Source organism: Equus caballus, chromosome 27 (assembly GCF_041296265.1).
Source record: "Equus caballus isolate H_3958 breed thoroughbred chromosome 27, TB-T2T, whole genome shotgun sequence".
Classification (NCBI taxonomy): domain Eukaryota; kingdom Metazoa; phylum Chordata; class Mammalia; order Perissodactyla; family Equidae; genus Equus; species Equus caballus.
The window spans coordinates 31,788,637-31,808,097 of record NC_091710.1 but is presented as its reverse complement, the minus strand read 5'-3'; the positions used below and the strand labels follow the sequence as shown (position 1 = coordinate 31,808,097).

General features: G+C 41.6%; 1 long non-coding RNA gene across 1 annotated transcript in view; it reads right to left on the bottom strand.

Annotated features, from left to right (window-relative positions):
• Window positions 1–19,461, bottom strand: part of LOC138920964 (uncharacterized) — a 78,891-nt gene that overhangs the window by 8,154 nt on the left and 51,276 nt on the right. The window contains exons 2-3 of the long non-coding RNA XR_011433088.1: window positions 16,841–17,146; window positions 15,899–15,974 (exon numbers count right to left, since the gene is read on the bottom strand). This is a non-coding gene — a long non-coding RNA (uncharacterized lncRNA). The remainder of the gene's footprint in view (window positions 1–15,898; window positions 15,975–16,840; window positions 17,147–19,461) is intronic.

Genomic DNA, 19,461 nt, shown 5'->3' with positions numbered 1-19,461 from the left:
TTGCCTCTAACTTTGAATACATTGTAGTTCTTAGTCCAGTATCACAACCTTTAGTCCTCTTACATGCTCCTAAATAGTGGTGAGGCATCATCTATTCGAGGAACATTTGTCAAGTACGTATTTCATGTGATGCACATTTCTAGAGTCTCAGAGGTGTACAAAGACGTATGAAATTCATTCAACAACTCTTTATGAAAAGCCTATTGTGCCAGGCACTATTCAAGGTGCTAGGATTGCAATAGAGTTCCCACCCTTGAGGTACTCACAGTTTATTGGGGAAGAACACATCAGATAGGGTGTAAAAGGAAGCGACATCCCCAACCCCAAGGGATATGCTGCTCCCCTAACTACTAGGGTTTTTGTTTTGCTGAATGGAGCATACAAACTGAGGGCAAAGGCTGACTTTCTCAAGGTAACAAAAAGAAGTTTTAAAGTTGGGTGGGAGAAAAGAACGAAGAGAGAAAAGGCAACTGGTAGAGGTGGACTCTTCAGTGGGAAGAGAAAAGATGTCAGATGGAAAATGGATTAAGTTTTCTCCTTGGTGGTATGTATGGGATGTAACACCTCTTTCACAGACTCCAAAGAGTCCTCAATGAGATGTCAATTTTCTCATTAATGTATTGTGGTATTGGATGTGTTTTGGATGACATGACAAAGTGGTGAGAATGGCCTCAAAGTGAGTGTAAAGAAAGAGCCAAGGTCCACTATGGGAGGCCCACCCATCTGGGTTACATCTTGGGGATCCTCATCTTGCGTATTTGATATAAGTTAAAGAATCCAGCTGCATTTCAGGTTAAGTTATTGCTAAGAGGACAACCTCACCATCAATGCCAAACATTTGGATTTTTGTATAAGACAGTGAAGATACTCCTGGCATGAGCCAGAATGGTTGTCGGCATCAGTTAAGTTTCTTTTGTTTCAAGCAAATCAAGGCTGATTAAGCAAGAAAAAAAAAAGGAGGCTGTGGGGTAAGGAATTGGTGATAGAATGTATCGGAAGCACGTGAGAGAGCTCACAGACTCAAAGGAAGAACTGAGCAGCTAGGCTTTGGAAAGGACAGGGGACAGGGACCAGGGCTCCTCCAGGGACCTCAGGGATGGGAGCTCATGGACCTTTTGCTGGGGGGCTGCTGCTATCATGTGTTTCAGCTCTACTTACTTATCATCTCTGTTCACGCTTTCAAGTTCCTGTGAGAGAATCTGATTAGTACAGCTGGAGTCAGAGGTCTCTACACTTTGCGGACGGTCAGATAGTACAATATGGCCTATGGCAGAATCATTTGAGCTGGGCAGTTTCCTCTTCATATCTCCAACATATCTCAAAACTAAACGGAAATGGTGTCATCTGGGATGTTTATACTGTTGTGTCCTTCTTTTTGTTTAACTGAGAGTTTTAAATTATTTCATCCCACATAAGCACGCTAATTTGGAAGTTAAACATTCTGTTTCTATTCTAGATTATCCTAGTAATTCCAAGTTGCATACTTAACCCACCAAAGTCTAAGTTAATCAGTATCTTTACTCTCCTCCCAGACAACACAAAGACTTTAGAACATTTAAATTCCATTCCCCCTTACCTACTTATAAATAAATTTTTCTCATATTTTAATTCAACTTTTAAAACACAACCCAAAATTATTAATTATAACTTTATATTGTCAATGTTCATTTGCATTTTCCACTTTATTTGCTCTTCACCCTTTTTGTATCTCAAACATTCCATGTAAGATCACTATTTCACTGCTTCAAGCGTACGCTTTAGCATTTCCTGTAGGAGCTTTTGTTAGTGATGAACTAACAATTTTTATTTCTCTGGAATATTTACTTATTTTGTCCTTATCTTGAAAGATTTTTTTCTGCTGGATATAAAATTCTAGGTTGTTGGCAAATTATGTTTTCAGTACACTGAAAATATATCCCTGTTTTTCTGGCTTCCATTGCTTGTGGTTGAAAAATCTGCTGTCACTCTAATTATGGCTCCTTTAAAAGGCCATCTTTTCTCTCTCTTTTATTCTGGCTGCTTTTAAGATTTTTCTCTTTATCTTTAGTTTTCTACAATTTCACTATGATGTGTCTAAGTATGTTTTACTTATCTTGCTTAAGATTTGATGGATTTCTCAAATCTCTGGATAAGTATCTGAAGCAGTTCTTTTTTTTTTTTTCTTTTTAAAGATTGGCACCTGAGCTAACAACTGTTGCCAATCTTCTTTTTTTTCTTTTCTGCTTTATCTCCCCAAAGGCCCCCCATACATAGTTGTATATCTTACCTGCAGGTCCTTCTAGTTGTGGCATGTGGGATGCTGCCTCAGCATGGCTTGATGAGCAGTACCATGTCTGCACCCAGGATCCGAACCTGCAAGACCCTGGGCTGCTGCAGCAGAGTGCTCGAACTTAGCCACTCGGCCACGGAGCCAGCCCCTGAAGCAGTTCTGAAAACATCCAATTATGTCTTCAAAGAGTGCCTTTGCCCAGTTCTTTCTCCTCCTCCTTCTGGAATTGCTGTTTAACATTAGCTTGCACGTCTCTCAACCCCTCTTTCATATTTTCCATCTTTTTTGCTTCTGTGGGGCACTTAGAGAAATTTATTTTGCTCTTTCACCAATTGTTTCTTTACCTGTGTCTAATTTATCCCTTGAGTTTTTAATTTTGGTTAAAACTTCAACTTAGTTATTTTTTAAATCCGCTGACACTTTTTATAGTTTACCATTCCCTGCAGATATTTTTAAATTTATATTTTAAATGCTAAGCATGAATATTTTATAATTTATAACCTCTAATTCAATAATCTAAAGTTTACAGGGGTCTTTTTGTGCTTCTCTGTTGTTTCTATTGGTTTCCTTGTGTGCGTGGATAATTTTAATTATGTGCTGCTCACTGCCCTTAGGAAACTATTTGTGGAGATACTCTGTGGCCTAAGATGAAGGTGGCCCTTCTTCAAAGAGAATTGATATTTGCTTCTTTTAGGTACATAGATACCCTTCTGTCTGGTACCACTTTAACTTCTCATAGATTTTGATTTTCTCCCTTGCTCCTCCTGGCCAGTTCAAGCTTCTCAAACTCCCTGAGGGTGGAAGCAGGAAGGTGGCTTCAGCTTTGAGAATCCCACTTAACATGCAGGCCTCCATTAAATCTTCACCTTTAGAGAGTCCTGGACTTTAGAGTCTGTCCCTCTCACCCTGAGAGACTGTGAAAACCACTGCTCAGTTTCTCAGCCCAATTTAGCAAACACTGTGTGGACAAAAAGCAGTTCAGGGTGCTCTGCTAAACTCTGGATTTTTGCTTTCTCTTAGGTTTTGGCCTGACACTTCTTTTCTATTTGATCAGTAGTTGATGCTTTTATGAAGATTTGCAAACATTTTTTTGATCATCATTTTTAGATGCTCTTAGCCAAAGGGTGTCTCTGCATAACCTGACTTCCATGAAGGACAATGTCTGGCCACATAGAATGAACGCTCCTCACGCCTTCAGCCAGGTTAACTTCTCTCAGGGAAGCTAACACTGCATCCTCTCTGTGTCAGTCAAAGGTTTAATGGTCTTTGGAGGACTAGAGATTTATAACTATCTTGAGGCAAATAATTCTAAAAGGACTTGGAGGTGGGCAGAATTTCCATTCTGGAGTCTCTGAAATAATTCTTCCATCCTGTACTCAAAGGGCTCACTCTACATCTAAACTCACACTTGGAAAGACGAAATATCTGACGGGTCACCCGCGCATTGCAGCCCTCCTGTCCCCACCGACCTGGTCTCCACTTCCATAATAGTAGATATGGAGTGGAATCTGCCTGCAGAGAGATGGACACTTGCACCTCACAAAGTCAAGTTCCGTCCTTGTTTTATTTCAGAATCTTCTACATCTACATAAAGGCTATGTGGGAAAGAGAAGGCAGAGAGTTAAGGTAAGTAGCAGGGAAGAAGATCTTCTGGGGGAAGATGGAGAGCTTGATCATTTTTGCTTTTGGTATTCAAATGCTCTGCCCTGTCTCTCCATAAAATTTTCTATAAATTAATGATTTTTCATTATAGTGTTGAATTGTCTTTTTTGAGGGGATAAGAAATAATTAGTGAATATGATGTTAAGATTGGTATTAGACTACCCATGGAAAGCCGACCATGCTTTACTATTTTGTTTACCTGCTTGGCCCCTGTCACTATTTGAGCTTGCAACCCTTGAGGAGGATGATAATATTAGGTACCCAAGAGAATGAGCCCAATGATGAGATGATGACTTTCATTTAAAAAGCATAAAGGGATGAAACCTTTAGCCAGGAAGTCTTCGAAATCACACGTTGCTTAAGCAGAATATCTTAAAGAGAATACAGACATGTTAATCATTTGTAGCTATAGACTCAGGTTCAACCAGCCTTTACTGAGGACCTATTATGCACAGGGCACTAGGCTAGGCATTTTTTAAAACATAATCCATTAAATTCAGAACAAAAGAATTATGCCCCTTCTTTGGTGTTGAGCAGAGAAATGTGAAAAAAGAAAACTATTTTAGAACTAAGGAAGGAAGAAAGGTTCTCACTAGACATTATCCCATGTAGGGAAAAATATTTCAGGAATATTTCCTGGAGGCTCAAGGGCACATTTTAGTGCTTAAATCTGAATAATACACCACTTGGTTAAGACTTTAGTTCCTCTAAAGAAGGTGGGAAGAGTCCTGGATATAACAGATTTGCATTTTTTCCGTATTAGTTCATCTTACATGTTAAATTTAAGGAAATAGTATGTAATGTGCTGTTTCTATGAAATCCACTGTCCGTGGAGGAAGGATTCTCAGCAGACAGCGCAAAGTGGCATGCAACTCTGCTCAGGAAGAAAGCACCATGCATCTATATGGGGAGGGTTTTCTACAGGGAAAGCACCTGACTTACTTCTCTTTGATGGCATCTATTATACACTACCCTCCAGTCCAGCTATTTGTGAATGCCTTCTATCTCATACTAAACCTCTGGTTTCTTGGACATTCTGGGGCATTATTTTACCATAGCATTTAGCACAGTGAGTTGCCCATTATAAACAATAAATAATAACAGGGAGTAAGGAGTGTAGACATATAAGTGCTAGACCTGGCTTTGCCACTAGAGACGAGATAAATTCAAGTATAGCAGACAGTTGTTCTTTTTCTCTTGCCAGTTTTTGTTCTTCCTTCTTTCTTTTTTTTTTTTTTTTTTTTGGTGAGGAAGATCAACCCTGAGCTAGCATCTGTGCCAATCTTCCTCTATTTTTTGTATGTGGGGTGCCCCACATCATGGCCAGTGAGTGGAATAGGTCTGCACCTGGGATCCAAACCTGCAAACCCGGGCCACCAAAGCGGAGCACGCAGAACTTTAACCATGGCCCCCCATTATTCCTTTCTCTTAATGAAAGAGTCCCAGTTTTCATCAGTTATGCATTCCTTGCTTATGCGTTCTCTGCCCTTTGGGAAAAATCTGACCCTACTCCTGGCTCTGGGGGTGTATTAGTCACGGTTCTCCAGAGGAACAGGACAAATACATATTTAAAGAGATTTATTATAAAGAACTAGCTCATGTGATTATGGAGGCTGAGAAGTCCCACAGTCTGCTGTCTGCAAACTGGAGAACCAGCAGAGCTGATGGTTTAAGTTCCAATCTGAGTACAGGACGAAACCAACGTCCCAGCTCAAAAACAGGCAGAGAGAGTGAATTCTTCCTTACCCCAACTTTTGTTCTAGCCAGGCCTGCAAAAGATTGGATGAGGCCCACCCACCTTGGGGAGGGTAATCTGTGTTATTCAGTCTACTATTTCAAATGTTTATCTCGTCCAGAAACATCCTCACAGGCACACCCCAAATCATGTTTAACCAAATGCCTGGGATCCCCCTGTCCCAGCCTCAGTGACATATCAAATTAACCATCACAAGGGACAAACCCTGTTTGACACAAACTAATCATCACACCCTGTCACCCTGTTGGCCACAGTGACTGGTCAAAGGTGAGCAAGTTCCCCCTCCAGGCAAATGGAATGCAAGACAAGAAGGCATTTGCTGGAGATTTCGGGGAGAGAAACTTTCTCGCTCTGCTATGGAAGCGACCTACAGAGATGCTCTTTTCCACCTGGATGGGAATGAAAAAGCATTAAGTCCACGAAAGTTGCTGGTAACCACCTTGTGACAACAGAGAAGCTGGCCTTCAGATACAACAGGCAGTGTGGAAGGCAGAGAAAGACATGATAATAAACCAAACCATTGTTGAGATGACTGAGCCTGGGATCAAGGTTTGCCTGGAAACCACCATATATCTGGACTTTTAAGTTACATGAGCCAGTAAATTCCCTTTATTCTGTAAACCAGTTGGGGTTAGATTTTCTGTTACTTGCAACAAAGAGTCCTGACTAATATAATTGGGGTTTAGACATGATAATCAATGAGGACCTCTTTCAACTTTTCACATCAAGGATTCTATTAAGAACTCTACCAGAAAAGTAAACTATTTCTATTATGAAATGTGAGCAGTCAGTAAGTGTTGACCAAATTGGACTACGTACATCAAGAAAGCACATCCGCTTGACTGCACAGACTCCTCACCGGGTGGGGCGGGGCAGGGCTGGAGGAGGGCCAGAGAGGGCCTCCCACAGCATGACGGGCGTAAAGACAGGACTGATTCTGGGTGCTAGGAATCCATGAAGAAAATCTACAAAAGTCTTCTCTTCCGTGATGCTTACATTCCAGCGGAGGGAGACCAACTATAAAGAAATACTTGAGCAAGTATCCAAATAGCCACATCTATGCTGTTTGACAGTACTCGAGAAAAGAAGGGGTACAGAGAGTGCACTTTTAAATAGTATGGGTCTAGGAAGGCGTCTTAGCTCACTGGGGCTGCTATAATAAAGTACGACAAACTCGGTGGCTTACACAAAGGAAGTGTGCTGTCTCGCAGAAGCCTGAAGTCAAGGTGCCGGCAGGGTTTGTTCCCTCTGAGGGCAGTAAGGGGGAATTGGGTCCATGTCTGTCTCCCAGCTTCTGGTAACCTCAGGTGTCCCCTGGCTGGTAGATGGCTGTCTCCTTTCTGTGTCTTCACATTATCTTCCTTTGTGTGTGTCTGTCTCTGTGCTTAAATTTTCCCTTTCTCTTTTCCTAATTTATATACTTTTTTATTTTCAAATTTCCCCTCTCTATAAGAACATCAGGCATATTGGATTAGGGGCCCATCCTAATGAATGACTTCATCTTACCTTGATCATCTGCAAACACCTTATTCAAATAAGGTCATATTCACAGGTACTGGAGGTTAGGACTTCAGCATCTTTTGTGGGGACACAATTCAGCCTATAACAGAAGGTTTTACTGTGAAGGTGGCATTTGAACAAAAGGCTGATGATGAGAGGTAATGGGGCGGGCCATGCTGAGATCTGGCGAAGAGCATTCCGTCAGAGGGAACAGTAAGTACAAAGGCCCTGCTTGCGCCTTCAGAACAACATTTTGGTGAGTTAAGATAGCAAGCCTGGAAGGTCAAGGAGAGTCTGCAACAGAATGATCCAATAGGCTCAGAAATGACTCACCCACCTCTCAGGCATTTCAAAGTGAGTTTACTCTTGGCGTCCTCCATAACCTCCATGGTCCATCCATTTAAAATGTCAAAGATTCTACATTTCTAAAGAGCACAATATAAGGTCATTGAAAGCAAGGAATGAGTTCTCTATCTCTTTGTGCCTTCATGATGGTCAGTGAATGTTTGTGGGTGATGCTGATGGTGGCATTTGCCACCAAGCTCCTTCATCTCCACTCCAAAATGGCTTGTACCCAAAGAACACAGGAAGAGCCCATGGGACAAAAGGGAATTTGGCTGGAGGCACGTAAGGTGACAAAGACAAAGGAGCCAAGTTTATCACTAAAAGGTACCTATGGAATTTTGTTGTCATCTATTTCTACATTCCTGTCATGATCAGCCCCAGGAATATGACCATCAGCTAATCAGAGAGGGTTATTGGTAGTTTTAATGCAAATTGTTTTAGCTTTTAAAATCCCATTTTGAAAATGAAAATTAGAGAAAAAAAGAATAGGGAAATTTTCTGAAATTAAAATTTAGAATTAAGAGGACCTGCCTTTAATGGAAATCTGGCACAATTGATCGATTCCAGCATTAGGAAAGGGCCACTGTGCCATCAAAAGTTCTCTCTGATTTATCTCATTTCGACTCACATCAGGAGTGAAACCAGCAGTTCTGTAGCCTTCCCTTGACTCATCCCTGACCTTCTGCCTTCACTTATCTCCAAGCTGGAATGCTCTCTTGAGCCGTCAGCCATCACCCCCACCGTGAGCGCCTCCCCCTCCTTCCATCCTGCCCTGGCCTCAGATAACAATCCATTCCGAGCAAGCTCTGTTCCCGCCATGTTTGGAATGCTTCAGAGTAACACTGAATGTGAAAAAGAACTGAAGTCCCTTCGTTACATTCCGTTCACCTTCCTTTCACATTCCACACCCCACTCTTGGCTGGAGGGGGCCAGCTTGCCTTCCGCTCATGACACCCCAATTCTGCCTGCTTTGGCCCAGGCTTGTTGGGAGACTAAGTCCTTTGTTCCTGTCCTCCTTGTGGCTCTGGGCACCCTTCCTGGCTGCCCCATGCCGGCAACAGTCTCCTCCTTGTCTGTCAAAAGCCCGTTCCGTTCTGTATCCAAATCCTCCTGCAAGACTGGCCCTGCAGCTATTTTCTGGCGACGTGTACCCTTGGCCTCTCCCTCAGGCTGGGACAGGAAGCACAGAAACATGTTTAAAGGATGGCAGACGGAGTAAAGGACAAAAATCAGCTGGTTCCGGAGCCTTGCACTTTCTGGGGTTTTCAAAGTAGAAAAGTACTACAGCTTCCTTGCTCCGGCTCCCTTCTCTCCTCCAAGATGGAGGAGCTTGGCAGATGTGGGCGTGGGCTGCCCTGGGCCTGGTCGTTTGTTTCAGCAGGAATCTCAGGATGGGAAAGGGAGACAGATAAACAAAAGGCTTTGTGTATGCTCAGCAAAGTGTTCTTGAAACCCATAGACATCCAGGTATCTTTAAAGGGCTCAGATATTAATCCATATTGAGCATCCTTTAGGTGCCTTGCACATTCAAATGCCTTATATAGTTTTATACTCGCACATACACACACGCACACAAACCATTGTGGGGCGGGTTTTATGGTCCTCATTTTACAGGTGCAGAAATAGTTTGCAATGCTAAATGCCTTGCCAGGTCACAAAGCTGGTAAGGGGTAGAGCCTTGACTGAATTCAGTCCTGAGTTCAATTCTGTGCTCTTTCATTTCCTCTTGCTGAAAAATAAATATTGTTGCTGTTGATTATCTAAGGAATAAATATTCTTTATAGAAAATTTGGAAAGACAAAATAAAACACAAAATTAGTCAATAATTTCACCATCCAGAGATAGTGACTATTAACATTGTAGTGTCCTTTTCTCTGGTCTAAGTTCATGTTATGCTATACTATTTTATGTCCTGCTTCGTCTGATGTTTTGGTTTCTCGTTTGTTGTCAAATAGACTATTTTTTAAGAGCAGTTTTAGGCTCACAGCAAAATTGAGAGGAGAGTACAAAGTGTTCCCATATTTCCCCCACCCCCGTATATGCACAGCCTCCCCTGCTACTCACACCCCATACCACAGTGGTATATTTGATACAATCGATGAACCTACACTGACACATCATTATCACCTGAAGTCCACAGTTTACATTAGGGTTCACTCTTGATATTGTAGATTCCATGGGTTTTGACAAATGTATAATGACATGTATCCACTATGATAGTATCATAAAGAATAGTTTCACTGCCCTAAAAATCCTCTGTGCTCCACCTAGTCATCCCTCCGTCCCCGAACCCCTGAACTTTTTGCTGTTCTCCATAGTTTTGCCTTTCCAGAGTGTCATATAGTTGGAATCATACGGTAAGTAGCCTTTTCAGATTGGCTTCTTTCATTTAGTAATATGCATTTAAGTTTCCTCCATGTCTTTTCATGGCTTGGTAGCTCACTTCTTTTTAGCACTGAATAATATTCCACAGTCTGGATGGACCACAGTTTATCTGTCCCTTTACCTACTGAAGAACATTTTGGTTGCTTCTAGTTTTGGCAATTATGAGTAAAGCTGCTATAAACACCTGTGTGCGAGTTTTCATGCAGACAGAAGTTTTCAACTCATTTGGGTAAACACCAAGGAGCGTGATTGCTGGACTTAATGGTAAGAGTATATTTAGTTTTGTAAGAAACTGCCAAACTGTCTTCCAAAGTGTCTGTACCATTTTGCATTCCCTCCAGCAATGCATGGGAGCTCCTGTTGCTCCACATCCTCACCAGCATTTGGTGTAGTTTTGGATTTTTGCCACTCTAATAAGTGTAATAATATCTCATTGTTGTTTTAATTTGCAATCCCTTAATGACATATGATATTGAGCATCTTTTCATATGCTCATTTTCCATCTGTGTAGCTTTTTTGGTGAGGTATCTGTTCTGATTTTTGCTCATTTTCTAATTGGGTTATTTTCTTATTGCTGAGTTTTAAGAGTTCTTTGTCTATTCTGGATAACAATTCTTTTATCAGCTGTCTTTTGCAAATATTTTATAACATTCCAAGTTTGTCTTCTCATTCTCTTGACAGAGTCTTTTTCAGAGCACACGTTTTTAATTTTGATGAAGTTCAGGTTACCAATTATTTCTTTCACGGATTATACCTTTGGTATTGTATTTAAAAAGTCATTGCCTGGGGCCAGCCCTGTGGCCAAGTGGTTAAGTTTGCATGCATCGTTTTGGCGGCCTGGGGTTTGCCAGTTCAGATCCTGGGCGCAGACCTATACACCACTCATCAAGCCATGCTGTGGCAGCATCCCACATAGAAGAATTAGAATGACTTACAACTAGGATATACAACTAGGTACTGGGGCTTTGGGGAGAAAAAAAAGAGGAGGAAGATTGACAACAAATGTTAACTCAGGGCCAATCTTCCTTAGGAAAAAAAAAAAGCAGATGAATTGCATTAAAAAAGAAGTCATTGCCATAACCATGGTCATCCAGATTTTCTCCTCTGTTACCTCCTAAGAGTTTTATAATTTTACATTTACATTTAGATTTATGATCTATTTTGAGTTAAGTTTTGTGAAAGGTGTAAGGTCTGTGTCCAGATTCATTTTTTTTTCCATGTGGATGTCCAGTTGTTGCAGAACCATTTGTTGAAAAGACTATCCATTGTATTGCCTTTGATCCTTTCTCAAAGATCAGTTGACTATATTTATGTGGATCTGTTTCTGGGTTCTCTGTTTTGTTATATTGATCTATTAGTTTATTCATTTGCCAATAAAACACTGTCTTGATGACTATCTTAAAGTCAGGCAGTGTCAGTCCTCCAACTTTGTTCTTTTCCTTCAATATTGTGTTGGCTATTCTGAGTCTTTTGTCTCTCCATATAAACTTTAGAATCAGTTTGTTGATATCCACAAAATAGCTTTGCTGGGATTTTGATTGGGATTGCACTGAATCTATAGATCAAGTTGGGAAGAACTGACATCTTGACAGTATCGAGTCTTCCTATCCATGAACATAGAATATCTCTCCATTTATTCAGTTCTTCTTTGATTTCTTTCATCAGAATTCTGTAGTTTTCCTCACATAGACCTTGTTCATGTTTTGTTAGATTTATACCTAAGTATTTCATAATTGGGGGATGCTAATTTAAATAGTATTGTGTTTTTTATTTCAAATTCCACTTGTTCATTACTAGTATATAAGAAAGTGATTGACTTTTGTATATTAACCATATATCCTGCAGCCTTGCTATGATCACCCAATTTTAGTTCCAGGAGTTTTCTTGTTGATTCTTTTAGATTTTCTACATAGACAATCATGTCATCTGCAAATAAAGACAGTTTTATTTATTTATTTATTTATTTATTTATTCATTTATTCATTTATTTTTTAAAGATTGGCACCTGAGCTAACAACTGTTGCCAATCTTTTTTTTTTTTTTTTTTTCTGCTTTATCTTCCCAAACCCCCTGTACATGGTTGTATATCTTAGTTGCAGGTCCTTCTAGTTGTGGGATGTGGCATGCCGCCTCAATGTGGCCTGACAAGCGGTGCCATGTCCGCACCCAGGATCCGAACCCTGGGCCGCCGCAGCAGAGCACGCAAACTTAACCTCTTGGCCACAGAGCCAGCCCCTAAAGACAGTTTTATATTTCTTCCCAATCTGTATACCTTTTATATCCCTTTGTCTCATTGCATTAGCTAGGACTTGCAATACAATTTCAAAAGGAGTAGTGGGAGTGAATATCCTTGCCTCATTTCTGATCTTAGCAGGAAAGCATGTAGTTTCTTAACATTAACTATGATATTAGTTATAGTTTTCTTTAGGTATTCTTTATCAAGTTGAGGAAGTTCCCCATCTATTCCTAGTTTGCTAATGTTTTTATCATGAATGAGTGCTGGATTTTGTCAAATGATTTTTATGCATCTGTTGATATGATCATGTGGTTTTTCTTCTTTGGCCTGGTGATGTGATGCATTATATTAATTGAATGAGCCTTGCATAGTTGGGATAAATCCCCATTGGTTGTAGTGTATAATAATAATAATTATATTATTATTATTTTTTTTGGTGAGGAAGATTGGCCCTGAGCTAATATCTGTTCCCAATCTTCTTCTTTTTGCTTGAGAAAGATTGGCCCTGAGCTAACATCCATGCCAACCTTCCTCTATTTTCTATGTGGGACATCGCCACAGCATGGCTTGATGAGTGGTATGCAGGTCCATGCCTAGGATCCAAACCCATGAACTCCCGGCCACTGAAGCAGAGTGCAGAAATTAACCTCTACGCAACCGAGCCGGCCCCTGTCTAATTCTTTTTATACAATGTTGACTTTAATTTGTTAATATTTTGTTGAGGATTTTTCCATCTATGTTCATGAGAGATATTGGTCTGTAGTTTTCTTGTAATGGCTTTGTCTGGTTTGGTATTAGGGTAATGCTGGGCTTATAGAATGAGTTAGGAAGTATTCCCTCTGCTTCTATCCGGAAGAGATTGCAGACAATTGGTATAATTTCTTTCTTAAAGGTTTGGTAGAATTCCCCAGTGAATCCATAGGGGCCTGGTGCTTTCTGTTTTGGAAGGTTATTATTTGTTGATTCAATTTCTAAACAGACATAGGTCTATTCTAATTTATTTCTTCTTGTGTAAGTTTTGGCAGATTGTATCTTTCAAGGAATTGGTCCGTTTCATCTAGGTTATCAAGTTTGTGGGCATAGAGTTGTTCACAGCATTCCTTTATTGGCCTTTTTATGCCCATGGTATGTGTAGTGATGTGCCCTCTTTCATTTCTGATATTGGCCATTTGTGTCTTCTCTTTTTCTTAGTTCGCCTGGTCAGAGACTTACCAATTTTATTGATCCTTTCAAAGAACAAGCTTTTGGTTCTGTTGATTTTCGATTGTTTTCTTGTTTTCAATATCATTGATTTCTGCTCTAATTTTTATTTTTCTTCTGCTTACTTTGGATTTAATTTGCTCTTCTTTCTCTAATTTCCTAAGGTGGAAGCTTAGAATATTCATTTTAGATCTTTCTTCTTTTACAATGTATGCATTCAATGCTATAAATTTCCCTCTAAACACTGCTTTTGCTGCATTCCATATATTTTAACAAGTTATATTTTCATTTTCATTCAGTTCAAAATATCTTTAAATTTCCCCTGAGATTTTTTTCTTTGAACCACAGGCTATTTACATGTATACCACTTAATAGTCAAGTATTTGGGGATTTTCCAGATATCTTTCTGTTCTTGATTTCTAGTTTAGTTCCATGGTGGTCTGAGAGTGGACGTTGTATGATTTCTATTCTTTGACAATTGTTAAAGTGTGTTTTATGACCCAGAATGTGGTCAATCTTGGTAAATGTTCCACATGAGCTTGAGAAGAATGAGTGTTCCACTGTCAGTGGATGAAACGGTCTACAGATGTCAATTATACCCAGTTGATTAATGGTGCTGTTGAGTTCAAGTGTCCTTGCTGATTTTCTGCTTGCTGGATCTGTCCATTTCTGATGAAGGGTGTTAAAGTCTCCAACTAAAATAGTGGACTCATCTTCTTGCAGTTTTATCAGTTTTGCCTCACTTATTTTGGTGCTCTGTTGTTAGGAAGATACAAATTAAGGATTGTTATTGCTTCCATGTAACTTCTTAAGTGTTAGTACACACTATGTTGTACAATTTTATGTCCTGCTTTTTTTCCCCCACTAAATACATGATTTTTTTCCTAGGCACAAGTTCTTTTCATTCCATGAGGCCAGTATTTCCCAATCAACCTGGTTCAGACCAATTTGTGATGATTCACCGTATTGCTATAGCAAGATGCCATTTGTGTGCTCTGGGGAGTGGTAGGATGGGATACGAGACATCAGGTGGAGAACAGGTTGAGAGGGAGCCCTTGACAGCTTGCAGCTGTCCTCAGCAAGAGAGATGGAAGAAGAACAAGCAGAAGCTTCAGTTGTCGGGTGAGCAAGCAGGTCAGCATCAGCAGAGGCTGGGCCAGCTGTGCTCCTTCCATCCTAACACCCAGCTGTTAGTACAGAGTTAGGACCAGGAATCCAAGGTGGAAGGCAGTTTGAGTGCTTCTTGAGAGAGAAGCCAAAGACGCGGGCAAAGGACAAGGCAAGGTTCAGAGTCCATGTGACTAGACATCAGGGTCAGCCCCACTCACCCAGGCTGTGTGTCCAGCAGGTCTGCTAGACAGAGCTTCCAGTCTCTATCCTGAAACTCAGAGAAATTTCTTATCTACCACCTTGGAGTTGTGGATAACTCCCTGCCTCCTGGGTAGCCGAACCACAGCTTGAAAGTGAGTCATGATAAATGCTTGACATGTAAACCCTCTTTAATAATTCCCTCTGGGAATTGCTTCAATTACTGCCCCATTCTATTTGTCTGGATGTGGGCGAAGCATTCCCCTGTCTTCTGGAACCCTGGCCTTGATTGGTCATGTCTTTGCACAGAATGGAAATAGGAAAAAGAATTCTAAAGAAAGGATTGGGCAATGTTAAAATAGGAGGTTGGGTGAGGGGTGGAATTAACAGCAATGCCCTTAATGCTGCTGCATCAGCTGGCTTTCAGACTGTTCTTCCGTTCCGAGCCTCCAAAGTGTGCTCACAGTGCAGTCACGCCCTAGGCCTCAGGACTTCCAGGCTCCTTACACAACAGCACCCCTGAGAAAGCTTTCAGTGCTAACCAACTCACTAGCTCCAAAGGTAAGGGTTGGCCTTACCTTGCCCTCTCAGAGGGGCTTTGGCATCTTTTGTGGACTGAAATTTCTCCTGAGGCATCTTTTGTTTTCAGTGGAACACAGTTGTTACTTTTCCATAACAGATTAACAGAGAATGCTCTGTAATTGGCCGTAGGACGCTGATTGGCCGTAGGACGCTGTAATTAGCATTGTCTTGAAACAAGGAGACACAGTATAGAATCCACACGAGAGGATTTTTTCACTACAAACACTTGAAGCCTCAAACTTTGAATCAATGTATGACTAAGTGCGGAGGAAGGACCAGTAAGAGCAGAGCAGGCGAGAAAAGGATACAGTGATGTAGTCAGGATGCAGAGTCAGACACTCCTTGGTTCCTTCCTGCTTTGTTATTGTCCAGCTTTGTGCTCCCTAGTCACTCCGAGCTTCAGTTTCCCCAACAAGAATTCCCAGCATGGCCTCTCAGAACGGGGTTACTTATTCAGCATCTGTTTACAGAGCACCTACTAAGTACAGTGAGCCCCGTAAAGCAGAGCCATGAGTTCATCTTCCATCCCAGATGCTTAGCACAGTATCTGGCACATTTTAAGCATTAAACCAAAGCTGATTGAATAAGTACATAAATGCATACGTGGGAAAAAAAAATGAATGAAGAAGAAATGAATCAATATAGAAGTACTGACCTTTGAGAATCTGCTTGGAAGAACTGAAGTTCAAGGTGAAGTACTAGTTTGATGTCTCTAGCAATCACCAGCACAGCTGTGGACGTAAATGGAGGCAAAAGAGTTGACTCGCTTAAAAATATGCAGCACGGAGAAGCAAGGTTGCTAGGAAGGTGATGGAAGGCCCGAAGTTAACTGGCTCCATTGTGTAAGGAGCAATGTGGCCCAACAAGACGGTTGGGTCAATTTCATTAACGCCTTAGTGATTAATTTCTTAGTTAATAATTGACGCATCATGGCAGTAAATCCTGAAAACTGAAATGTCAATCGTTTCATTATTTTGGATTCTCGTATCTGGATCCTACTTATAGTCACCATGTAACACATGGAAACACCAGCAAGGGAAGGTACATTTGTAACATTCTGGAATATTTAAATGAATTCAAATACAATAAATTTAAATAAAATCTCCTAGGTTAACTGAAGAGGGATGAGAGTAGTCAAGAAGGGACTGACCGCCCTAAGTACCTGGGTGCTCTAAACAGGCCCTCATTTAGGATTTGAGACTCTCAGAGCAGGGCCGCCATAGAACAAGGTCACCCCACATATAACTGGGGGGACTAGTTTAACAGGAAGAGCTCTACAGATTTTTGCCTTGTCATTTCCTCTTTAACTACAACAGAAAAGTCCATTTAGCTGGGATTCTGGAACACTGCCAACTCTTCCTGTCGTATCCGATTGTAAAATTCAACAAGGGATCATAAATAATAGACTGCAGTCCAAAAATACATTTGGGGAATCCTGTCAAATAGAACGACTGACGTCAATGACTTCTGCACAGCCTCTGATGTTTAGTCCCAACAGTGAGAAGCGAGATCACTGGTTCTCTGAGTGGAGCTGAGCGAAGGGAATGAAGCAGAGCAGAGGCTCGGCACAGCCCAGGCAGCCCTGGTGCTCACTTACCTATCACTGCATAATAAATTTCCCCAGAACTCAGTGGGTTAAAACCACATTCTGTTCCATGACTTTGTGGGCCAGGAATTCAGGAGAGTTCAACTGGACAATTTTTATGCTCCACGTGGCATCAACTGAGGTCAGTCCAGTGGTGGTCAGCTGGCAGAGGCCTTATCTGGAGAGTCCAACATGGCTCCACTCACACGTCTAGAGCCTTCGTGGGCTTGGCCGGAACACTGACCACAGCGTGTTCTTGTGGCTCTATGGCATGGCAGTCTCAGGGCAGTCAAGTTCTCACATTTTGGCTCAGGGCTCCTAGAAAAAGAGTTCCAAGAGACCTTGGTGGAAGCTGCAAAGCTTCTTATGTCCTCACCTCAAAGGTTCCAGAATGTCACTTCTGTAGCATTCTACTGATGGGGCAAGTCACTAAAGCCAGCCCAGCTCTAAGGAGAAGGGCATTAGATTCTACCTCTCAACGGGAGAAGTAGCAAGAATTTGTGGCTATGATTAACTTAGAACGTGAGAGAATGGAAGAAATTTCTACCCAGTGGCAGTGGGCCACCTCCACAAACGTCCTTTCACTTCTCCGCTCCTTCTCCAGTAGCAGGAAGGAGACTGGAGAGCTTCAAGGCAGGTCTTGGACACATCCTCCCAACCCCCTCAGAGACAGAGGGGCGCTGCGTCTATCCGTGGAGACCTGGGGACCCAGGGCCTTCCCTGTGAGTACCTTCCTCTGAAACGAAGAGCTTTCTCTGACCTCTCTCGCTAAGCTTCCAGCCCATCTCATCTACAAACTCTTATGCCTTTGGAGCTCTTCAAAAACTGGAAGTGCTCTTCCTACAGCAACGTATTAGACTTGGTGAGTAAACCAAAGCAGAGGTCCCAAACCTAGGGCATCCCATAAACATTCCAGTGCAGGCCTTCCTCATGTGTTAAAGATGTTATATCACAAACTTTTCTATTATGCTCTTTCAGTGCCTAAACACTGTGAAGCAAGATCATGGGTGAAGGCTCGGCCCAGTGGCACAGCGGTTAAGTGCGCACATTCCGCTTCGGCGGCCAGGAGTTCTCTGGTTCAGATCCCAGGTGCCGACATGGCACTGCTTGGCAAGCCATGCTGTGGTAGGCGTCCTACATATAAAGTAGAGGAAGATGGGCACAGATGTTAGCTCAAGGCCAGCCTTCGTCAGCAAAAAGAGGAGGATCGGCAGCAGATGTTAGCTCAGGGCTAATCTTCCTCAAAAAAAAAAAAAAAAGATCATGGGTGAAGACAATGTATGCATTCCACAACAGACATTTATTGCCTTCAACCATGGAGCAAGCACAGAGCTGGACTCTAGCAGTAAAAAGGAGAAGGAGGAGACACATGGTCTCCTCACACTAAGTGGGTCATCGGTAATAACAATAGCCCAGCACTTTATAAATATCTTTTCAAAACCCTCTGAATAAGGACTATCATTTAACCTCAGGTACAGATGAGGAAGGAATCAGGCTCAGAAAGGTTAGGTGACTTGTCTAAGGACACAGAGTGAGGAGGTGACAAAACTGGGATTAGAACCTAGGTCAGGCCATGGAACCTCCTCTTAAGAGATAAAAACCCTCTCATAGGTAAGAAGCAAGATGCACTTCTCGGTGAACCAGAGAGGTTTACTGAAGGTGCTGGTCTCCCGAACACTCTCTGCCTCACGTGTCGATCACTGCAGCTAAGACTGGAAGACTCGGAAAGGGACCTGATGCGACATGCAGGCCCAGCTTTTCCAGTGAAGTTGCAATTTCTCCAGCTCCCATTGTCTTATTTGGCACTTTTGAAAAGTATCCATCCCCTCTGGAGATCAGTCTGGCAATATATAAAAGAGCTATAAAACTGTTCATACACTTTGACCCAATCATCCCACTTTGGAACGTACCCCAAGGAAATATGCAAAAGAGAAAAGAAAACAAATAGCACAAAGATGTTTACGGTAACACCATTCATAACAGTGGAAAAATGGGACGTGACCCGATGCCCAAAATTGGGAAAAGATTATCCAAACTATGGTACATTAAGACAATGGAATGTTATGTTGCTATTAAAGGGAATTAAGTTTACAGATGTTGTTGATACTTCAAATGCACATGTAAGATAATGTTAAGAGAAAAGAGAAGAATGCAAAAGAAAATGTATGCTCTGGCTACACACATAAATCAGTCCGCATGCTCATTGATAAGGATCAGAAGCGAACAGAGGGCTGCAAATAGTTGGTGCTCTGAATTTATAGCATTTTTTCCCTTTAAAGTCCACAGTACAGGAAAATTCTAAATTTTGGTTAGGGGAAAGAAAATGGAAAAAAGATCCATCATTTTCTTTTGCTCGTGGTGAGGAGAGAGGGGATTTCCTAACCCAAAGGCTCAATGTGCATCTGCAATTTAATGTGTCTGCAAGAAGAGCCAACTCTGTCATCCACTTACTAGAAACGCAGTGCTCAGAGCAAGGGGGCAGACACCTGGCCTACGCTCACTAGGCCATGTCTCGATTATTACATATAGTTCTGGGCACCGCACTCCAGGAGAGACTGACAAACCGGAGCTCACTTCAAGGAGGACAACTAGGACGTGTGGTAATTAAAGACCACGGAATATGGAAAAAGTTT